The sequence below is a fragment of the Etheostoma spectabile genome, chromosome 20, assembly GCF_008692095.1.
Source record: "Etheostoma spectabile isolate EspeVRDwgs_2016 chromosome 20, UIUC_Espe_1.0, whole genome shotgun sequence".
Lineage (NCBI taxonomy): Eukaryota > Metazoa > Chordata > Actinopteri > Perciformes > Percidae > Etheostoma > Etheostoma spectabile.
Genome location: NC_045752.1, coordinates 20,659,413 through 20,669,753, shown reverse-complemented (window position 1 = coordinate 20,669,753; position 10,341 = coordinate 20,659,413). Strand labels below are relative to the sequence as shown.

Below are 10,341 nucleotides of genomic sequence, written 5' to 3'. Positions count from 1 at the left end.
GACAAAGACAATAAGACACAAAACATGATAACACTGCAGCTGAAAGCGGACTGATCCATACTTCCCCCTGATAGAGTCACATGAGACCAGTCCTGAATATTCCTTAATCACACACATTCATCCCCTGCACCTGGGGGTGGTTCCTTTTCACCTGGTGCATTCAAATCTATTCTCATTGGTCCGTCGTTGACACGACAACAGGCCGAGCGCATCTTTGCTTTCCAATGAGGAAGGAAATGCCTCTAAACTTTGCCCCTTTGGGGTTGTTTTTGGTCACAGATCAAAAGGTTCTGTCAGGTAAATGTGAAATTCTAACATCAATACAGTTAATCAGCATTCTCTTGTCTTCGCCTAGTCTAAGACACCAGGTGGTTAGAGAAAGGAGATTACTTCCTGGTGGCAGAGACAGAGGCAGAGAGGGGGTAGGTGTGAGACACATGGGCCGTCTTGACCTCTTCAGAGAGAAAATGCATATTTTCCTAACCTGGCTGCATCAAACAACAAAAAACATTATTTTCAAAACATTGTTTTTAACTTTCTATAACTCATCACTATTAAAATAGCCTAACTGTTCAATGTCTAATTCATGTTTTAATGTTACACATACATGTGGCACAGTGAATTCTTAAGATCAACTGTATCTGTGTATGGATGTATTTCAATCAGGAGAGACATGTTTGCAGATATGCAAATAAGATTTATTGTACAGCTCAAATAAAGTGTACAAAGTCTTAGTGATTAGACTCCATCGCTATACAAATCTTTTGTTCGTATAGCTACAGTACTGCAGAATTGATGTAGTTTTATTTATTTTTATTTTTTTTAGTTTTAATAGTTAGGTCTTCCTGAAAGAATTTATGCTGAGCTTCATTAGTGACTATCTTACAAATAGGCCTGAAAGCCTGTCCTCAGTGGGGATTTATATTTGTTCATAAAATGTGGGATTCATGTTAGAACTTTTCATTTTATTTCAAAACCTTTCAAAAATTAACAATAATTTGAAGCCACCCGAACGGAATTGACTCTTAGGACCCCATAGGGGTTCTGGACCCCCTGTTGAAGATCCGTGACCTACACTGTCATTACATCTTATAAACTTTGTGGTTAAATTTTATCTATCGTTCTGAGTGTGTGCCCTGCAGTCCCATGCCAAAGTGTCCTTGGGACAAAACACTGAACCCTGAGTTACCCCCAATGTTGTGCCATCGGAGTAGAAATTGGTGTGAGTGTGGATCTGATGAGCAGGTGGCACCTTGTACAGCAGCCCCAGTGTATGAATGTGTGTGAATGATGACTGGTTCCTGTATAATGTAGAAGTGCTTTGAGTAATCGTTGAGACTAGATAAGTGCTACATAATAACAGTCCATTTACATTCATGTTATGATTAAAAAGAGCTCAAATTAGCTACAGTAACTAATTCAAGTTCCCACCTTCCATCTCTACATACAGTAAAGAAATACTCCTTGCATTGACACTGAGCGTTGGCATTAGATGTAAATGATGCACTGCAGAAATGTCTTGCTATTTCTTGGAATGGTAAGCACAAAGGCCAAGTGAGGCCTTTTTTATGCTTTGCAGCCAGTAATATAACTCATAGGATGGATTTGTCTTTTACTGGACAGAAAATCATATGAACTTAAATACTGTTGTTTCTTGCTTTAGTTGAATACCACCAAAACAACGGTTAAATCAGCAATTAACTTCTTATTTTATAGTCAAAATTCTTATTTTGTAGTCAAGCTTCAATATAAGTGTTGAATTGATTGATGACATTAAAGGTTTTTTTGTGGATCTACTTGCTAATAGTGTTTAACTGTCAGTTTTGAAGCCTAACGTTGAATAAGAATAAAATTTAACCTGTCCCAAATGCCATGTGTCAGAGTGCTACAGTTACCATTGCCCCATTATCAACCTGAGTGTTGCAAAGAAGTATTCAGGTCCTTTACTAAAGTAAAAGTACTAATACCACACTGTTAAAAGACTCTGTTACCAGTGAAAGTCCTGCATTGAAAATTGCACTTAAGTAGAAGGATGTAAGTATTAAAAGTAAAACTACTCAATGCAGAAAAATCCTCACATGTTAAAAACTGGAAATCTAATAAGCTGTTTCATCATTTTTATTTTGCTAGGTACTTTCATGTATAATAAAAGATCAGATTGTATAAATTACATGTGTTTTGAGTGCAGAAATCTTATTGTGTAAAGTAACTAAAGCTGTCAGATGAAAGTCGTTGAGCAAAACGTACAATATTTCTCTCTGAAATGCAACAGAGCAAAAGTAGAAAGTGACATGAAAAGAAAAGACTCAAGTAAGGTACAAGTACCTTAACTCGGGCACTTAAGTGCAGTACTATAATGAGGGCTCATTCACACCTATAGTTCATGTGCGATTTGAGGGTGAAGTTGTTGGAGAGAGATGATGTCACACAGACAACCAGCGATGTGTGATCAGACCATCTTATGGATCTGAAAGTTATCGTCCCTTACATCATATCTAAGGCTGCAAATTGTGTGCAAGGTTGAAACTGAAAGCTAGAAAATCCTCTGTTTTTGGTTCACTTCCTGTATTTGGGTCGGATCACGTTCTCACCTGAAGTGAACCGAAGCAAATGAAAAATGTGAAAATGCTGCAACTTCACCCCCAAATTGCACCTAGTCCACTGAACTAAAGGTGTGAAAGCGCCCTAAATAACATTCCACTACAGGTTACTAGGATGACGAGGATAACATTGATTATTATGTTATGGTCCGGGGTATGAATAGCAGATTCTGTGAAGATGGGTGAAGGCTGACAGTGAATTCCCTCCATGCAGGACTAAGCACCCACTTGAATCAATAGGCTGTTTAATTTCACATGAGCGGTTGGCTTCAAAACAGCTGAAAAGAAGTGTGCTGTAAACTGTAGTAGTTTGGATAATTCAGATTCCTACATTGTTACAATGGGTTGTTTTTAGTATGGGTTGTATTTTTAATTATTTATTCTTTAGGATATCACAGGTACAATTAGGCATGTTTTGTGCCGGTCTGAAGATGGCCAAATTGTTTATTTGGAGCTCAAATGACACCGTTATGTTCACTGTACCATTTGCTGAGCCCTATGTTCTAGAGAAGGTAGGACATCAGAAGAGATTTATTTCCACAACAATGTTGCCCCAGCATGTGGATGAATTTGTTAGTCAGCGACTAAAACGGCAGAACAGATGAGCATAATGGATTCATAGAAAATATCCCTCCGAAACATTTTTTAACAGCATGAAAACTCATTTTTACACAATCAATTCCGTACATTTAAAAATGCTGTGCATAAGTATTGTATATAAGTGACTATTTTACAAATAGAGAATGGAAATGAATGTACAATTGTATGCTAATGTGTTCAAATCAACTGTACACAATGAATAACAACAAATGTCCTACAAAGAGTAAAAGCAAGCAACAGTAAAAAATTACAATAGGCAGCGAGTGTCAAAATTAAATATACAGGAGCAATTTATGTAGATGTGTAAAGAGTGTGTCTGTGTGTGTGCGACCGGGCAGATGCATCTATGACATTAGGACATCACCGTTGTCACTCACGATTGAGATCACCCCTTAAGTCGGCGAGGGCCTCGGAGAGTCTGAGGATTTTTTTCCTTCAGGATTTCTTTTATTGGCATCACTTGAGACAAGATCGTGTATACTTTAGGTCGCCTGATTGCCCTCTCAACATGAATCCGTACATTTGCAATCCTACGAGTTGCTGTGACTTGTTCCTCAGTTAGCTGAGCACCCCCTCTAGTGAAAGCAGGCAGAACCAATTTTTCAAACACTAAATCACGAATCAAGAACCCACGATCTGCCATGACTTTGTCTCCAGGCTTGAAATAGTCCAAGATACCAGAGTTCATAGTGATATATTTGTCACTGGCACGTCCTCCATATCCAGTTGAGATAAACATGATGGGACAACAGCAACAAGGTATTTAATTGTGTTGTGTAAGTGGTAATGGCTGTAGGACTCCCCTGTAGAGTTAAGATGTTTTGAACAAATTTTTGCTGCAGTCTATGACACACGTGTTGTTTGGAAAACACTTCTTAAATGCATGTTGGCATAGAGGCCTTAATGTGCCCATATTATAGAAAAAAAAACATGTGGGATATGGGGTGTTATTTTGTGTCTCTGGTGTTTCCACATGCATACAAACGTGGAAAAAAACTATCCATGCCGTTTTGAGTGAGATACGGTTTCTGAATGTCCTCTGCCTTCAGGCTCCCGGTAAGCTGTTCAAAATCTGCACAGCTTTCTACAGAACCAGCCAAGATGAGGTGACTAACCGTAGCATGCTAACGCTAGCATGCTACCTCATTCTCAATGGCAAAACACTGCTACAACACACACTACTTCACCATAATCTCCAAAAGAACTACTTCCATGTCCCTGTTCGGCAGGTATTCCACAAGTGGCCCTCGTCTAGAAGAAGTCTCACAGCTAATCCTGCCTTGGACTGACCAAAGCTGGAGAAAGAGTTCTCTAGCTGATGTGACCTTAGATACTGAGCATGTGCGACTCCCAACAAAGAGAGTAAAGAAGTGAGATGTCTCACTCTGTAGCTAAAACAGAGACCTAAACACACAGGGTGAAAACAGGATCTGCAGCACAACAAAAATATCTTTTTTTTTTTTATGAAACCATGTAAACCTATTCTGGTACAACTTCAAAATACAATTATGAACCTGAAAATGAGCATAATATGGGCGCTTTAATGAAATCTCTTGGGAGCCAGATAATATGAGGGCTCAAGACATCCTCCATTTTATCAATCCAGAATCAGATAACCTTACTGGCAACACTCTTAGACAAATGAAACTGCATACCAAGGTCACCCAGCACACAATTTATTTCAATTTTATCAGTGTCATTAGTATCTGATCACGCACTGACAAAACAGAAGCCCTTTCAGTAAATCCATCTAAGGTGGAAACAAGGGAGTTGAAGGTTTCCAGTGAGACTCCAGTGCAGAGGAACGAATCAGCATCACTCTGAAGCATGGAGCAGCTGAAACCTTCAGTTTGGACGTCTCGTCAACACCCTGCTGTTCACCATAGATGTGGTCAAAAAATGATGGATCTTCCCACTTGGGTGGAAACAGTGCAGTGTGATGTTTTTAAAGATTATTTTTGGGGCTTTTCTACCTTCATTTGATAGGACAGCTATGTGAAAAAGGGGAAGACATGCAGGAAATCGTCACAGGTTGGATTTTAACCCTTGACCTCTGCGTCGATATGTGTGCCTGCTTTACACACTGAGTCAACCCAGCCACTGTGTGATGATTGTGGCACCTCAGTTATGACCTCATCCTCCTGGTCTATCACAAAAAGAGCACATAAGCTACATTTTAAACTCTAAATGGTTTCTGTCCATGTTTCTCACTCTGACAACATTGCAGTAAAAGCTTTTTGCTTTTTCCTTGCTCAGGCTAACAACTACCTGGCCCACATAATGATAGCAGCTAGCTAAACGATAGCCCGATTTCCCATATAAATGTAGGTTTGACTAGCCACAGATGTTTCTGTAGCAGGCCGGTTGAGCGCGTAAAAATATACACAACCGGAGACAACTGCCCACTTAACATGTATTGATATGTTAAGTGGTGCTATCGCTAACCCGCTACACAATTCAACATTTAAAAAGTGGCTCACCTGTCGCCTCGACACATACAATTGTACGTCTCTTCTTATCCAGGGGTCTGTCATATCCAAGACATAATTCTGGGTTGAGATGGTCATTCATGGGCCGTTGTTCAACAAAATTGTGCAAACAGACATCAACTTTTTTGGGTGGATGCTTCAGTTTTAGCGCAGCTAACCACTCTAAGACATCTACTCTCTGGCATTGAATGTAGCTAGAGTGGGAAATTATTTTGTTTAGCCACAGTGGCCGGTGGATGCCACCACTAGCATATGTTGAATTGCATCAAGACATTATTGTGTAGTATTAATACGAATTTTACTAATATAAGCAAATAAAAACTAATGTGAAAAACAAAGCCTTTATTGCCAGACTCTGTTCCTGGGGTACCATGCCAGTAGTTGTTCCTCTAACAAACAAATTGTTTTCATTTTCTGAAGACGAGTAGGTTTGACAGTAAGTACAGTTGCATGGACTGGTCGTCTCTAAGGTAGGCTATAGGGTTTTGCGAATGGACGTTATCATATCATCGCCACCATTGTGATGTCCCCCCTCAACCCTGTCAGACACACGCTAATCCTAGTGGACAGGAAATTGACAACTGTGTCGGTCTTAACCCTTGTAATATCTTCTTGTCAACCATGAAACATTGTCGTTTTTTCTGACATTTGTCACTTTTTCAATATTGTGAGTGTGTTTTTTGATGTTTTTTTGAAAAGTTATTTGATATTTCTAATGACAGTTTCAGTGGTTATTTCGAAGGCCCATTTAAAAAAACTGAAAATGGGTCAAATTTGACAACATGAGGGTTAAACTAGCAAAAAAAACTCTGTGCTGTGCTGCCGAATAAGTGGAAGCTACTTCCCCCTCTTACATGCAAACTATTTGTGATGATACAGTCTCTCTCTCTCCCTGTAAGTACAGTAGCTCGCTCTACCTGGCCTAGGAACGTATCAGCATGCGGTAAGGTCATGCTCTGCACCTCTGCTTGGACACAGTGGTCTCGACTTTGTGGATACTACTGTGTGCATGCAGTAATAAGTAAGTCTGATGGTGATGTTATGCAGGATTTATGAATGTACGTTAGCAACAGGAGGCTAATTCACAAGGGTGCTATTTTATGTTGATGTGTTTTGTTTATGTGCGCTGCAAGAGTTATGTATCTGTTTGTGGAATACGTTATTCAGTGCAAATATAACCGAGAATGTAGTTTAATCTCAGTAATGATGTATATTAGGTTAATCTGACGTTGTGCAGAGCACGGAGATCTGATTTAGTAGACTTTATGGCACCTTAGTTAAGTGAAAGTAGGTCAAGTTGTAATGTGCTGCCCCTACCAGCAGCAACATGTAATACTGTCTATTTACAGAGGGCATTTAAATGTATGTATGATCAACTGCAATTTAGGGGACATTGCCCAACCCTTATTTTCCCTTTGCCACAATGCGCCACTTATTCGAAAAAGCACCTTCTCTTTTCTTTACTTTGCCCTCAACAGTTGCTACTGCCGGCTCTGCGGCGGGCCTCCTAACACCGGGGATATGTTGCCACATTTTTTAAACCAAGTTACGGACTAGCGCTGAAAACCACTCCACCCGCCACTGTGGCTGGTATACAAGGCAAAGTACCCGGCTGGTGTCAGGTGTTAATTTCCCACCCTGAATGTAGCTAATACAGAACCGGACATGGGCATTCTCTCCTTTTTATCTAATGATCAAAGTCACTCAGTTTCTAAAACGTTTCTTATCTTCTTTGAATTGTTAAAACAACCAACAACAGCACATGTGGAGCCTGAACTCATTCTCTCGCTGCTAGTAGGTCTATCTTCACACCCCCCCATCATGCACAAGTGGAAGTGGAGACATCATTCCACTGGAGTTGTACCTCGTATGATTTCATGTGACACTAACTAATGTAACTTATTTTTAGTGATGTCACCGTGTTCCCAGATCTCAATAATTAACTTAGTGAGCAAAATGTTTCTATTACTGATAAAAATTGACAAAATCATGAAAAATGTATCACAGTCAGCTTGTAATAAACTAGTTTTAAGATGTATGTGCAAAATGCTTAAAATCAGAAAAAACAGCTTCTTTTATGAAGAAGTAATGATGTCATAACGGTGCTTGTTCCACATACTACACTGTGCAGTACATCATAATGTTATTAACATTTTTGTTCTTTACTTTTTTCTTCATCTTCTAAGGCAGTGTGGCCCTAGAGTCCCCGCCCTCACTCTGTTACCCTAACAAGCTGGGGATAATCCCATGTAAAGCTCTCAGTCTAGTGATGCCCCTGGACACAACACACACTTTATAATTGGCAGACCTTGATTAATGCATGACTAGCTCTGCCTCCAGAGGAGCTCAGTGGATCTATCAAAACTCAAAATGTTCTTCCAGCCATATGCAACTCTTGTTAACCCACTATCACCCAGGCCTGCTGAGGGGATTGGAGAGGGTTGTATGTTACAGTAAGTGTTTGTGCGCATGTTTGGAGTCAGGGATGCAACCCCGAGTGGCAGCAGCTGTACCGGATCATTAGGATTGACTTAGTCTATATCGACGATGTGTTACTTCTGGGATTGGACATTTTGCTGGATGTCCCTCTTTTCTGCCGTAAGTCTGTCACCTTCCTCTTTCTTTGTGTTGGCGTTCTAAACTCCAGTGGATTTCTGAGGACTATGGTTAACTTCTCCTCAGATCTCTGCAGGGTAAATCCAGACAGCTAGCTAGACTTTCTGTCCAATCTGAGTTTTCTGTTGCAAGACCAAAACAACCTTTGAACGTACAGATGTTCCACCAAAACAAGTTCCTTCCCGAGGCTATTTGGCAGACGCGCCGTCATTGTGTCCGGGGCCTAGCGCCACCCAAGACGATCATGATTGGTTTAAATAAATTCCAATAAACCAGAGCAAGTTTTTCTCCTTTCCCGGAATGCTTTGTGGACTAGCCAGACCCTCCTCCGCAGCGCTGTGGAGAAAAGTCTGGTAATGCAAGACTAGAATTGACCACGCAGAAAACTGGCCTGAAAACTTTTTTTTAGAAAAGATTAGAAGACTGATCATGCATCCTGTCAACCTATCACAGAGTCCCATACATAATTGCAGATGGTTGAAAACTACTCTTTTGACAAAGAACCACTGAGGAACAGTGTTGAAACTGGGTGCAAGGAGTCAGGCTCAAGAGAAAGCGAAGATGGTGTACTGATTCGTAGCAGTGCCAGTGGCAGTCTACTTCGGAAGGGTGTGTGTGTGTGTGTGTGTGTGTGTGTGTGTGTGTGTGAGGCAGGGCTCCTGATGGATGGATGGATGGCAGGGTGACAGTGAACAGATGGAGGCTCTGATGGATTGCAGCGACATTAAACATGAAAAAGGAGCATGGCCCTCGGTCAGAATGCAGGAGACGCAGCAGCGCTGCACGCCTCGTCATTCTCCCATTTCAACTCTTCTGTTTTATTGGCATGACTGTTTATCAGAGGCGCTGTGAAAAAGCAGAGCACTGAATGTCAACTGTCAAAGACAACAAGTTTGTACATTCACACCACCTCGCTCTGTGCATGCTTCTCGTTTTATGTCTCATTATCTTGTTTCTGGCTGATTTTCCTTTCTCATTCCAACTTTGGGACACATTCTGATTACACACCAATATGTTTTTTGCGTGATATTGTGTGTGTTGTGCATGGTGGTTCAGGATACACTGACAGGAATCTGAACGTCCTTCAGTCGAAATGACACAATTGGTTGTTTCCCATTGCCTTGAAAAATGACACATACAATCAGCATTTAACAAATTGTCGTTAACAAAAATGATTTATATGACCCTTTCTTGATCCGCCACCGTTATAGTTACGTTTGGATTGTTTTGAGGCACAGCATATCACATGGTTAAGGTTACGAAAAGATTAAGGTGTGGGTTAAAACATGTTCTCCATTAATCTTCGGGAAAGGTCATAAATTAAGGTAAATACAACAACGTTGTCAAATTTATGCAGGGATCAGAACACTCATATTGAGTATTGAATGTTGAGTGGGTCAGCTTAGGGATGACAGGCTGTCCGTTTGCTAAATGAGAATTGTGGCCCCCTAATCAGCTGGCAATGGGAAGCAGAAAAAGAGGGAGAGAGAGGGGGGAATGAGGGAGTAACATACGATAGTCTTCCCGACTGAACTTACTCTACGCTTCATTAGTCTCGGGTGGCGCTAAGCTCCGGATGACGGTGGCTCTGCTAAATGAGTCTCGAGAAGGAACTTGTTTTGGTGGAACATTTGCACCCCTTAAAAGAAAATGCCACAGACTATATTAATTTAAATGTCCTGATCACACAATACAGTAACATGAACTATTTAAATTAGCTGGATACATAGTTAAACCTCATTGGCTCTTACCAGAGTATGACCATGTGTACTTCACGTGTACACAGCAATCCCGCCATTCGGTCCCAAAACGTCCCAGTTAGAGAGGAAATGCTGTACATGTATTGTAGTATCTAATGATTTGTAGCTTTAAATTAAACACTGTTGATGCAAGGGGGTTTACGTTGTATTTTGGTCATGAGTTGGAGTGAACTTTGGAAGAGATGTTAAGGATAAAAGTGATGACTTGGATGTGATCTTTAGACTTAGACTAGACTTAGACTTAGCTTTAATAATCCCTTTGGGATGACTCCCGCA

The 10,341-nt window shown here is 40.6% G+C and overlaps 2 long non-coding RNA genes across 2 annotated transcripts in view; both read left to right on the top strand.

Annotated features, from left to right (window-relative positions):
- Nucleotides 1–10,341, top strand: part of LOC116669868 (uncharacterized) — an 827,043-nt gene that overhangs the window by 760,972 nt on the left and 55,730 nt on the right. The gene's annotated exons all lie outside the window — the stretch shown is intronic.
- On the top strand, nucleotides 906–9,021 carry LOC116669864 (uncharacterized). Its single transcript, XR_004326889.1, has 3 exons — nucleotides 906–1,066; nucleotides 2,105–2,106; nucleotides 9,008–9,021. It is a non-coding gene; the product is annotated as an uncharacterized LOC116669864 (long non-coding RNA).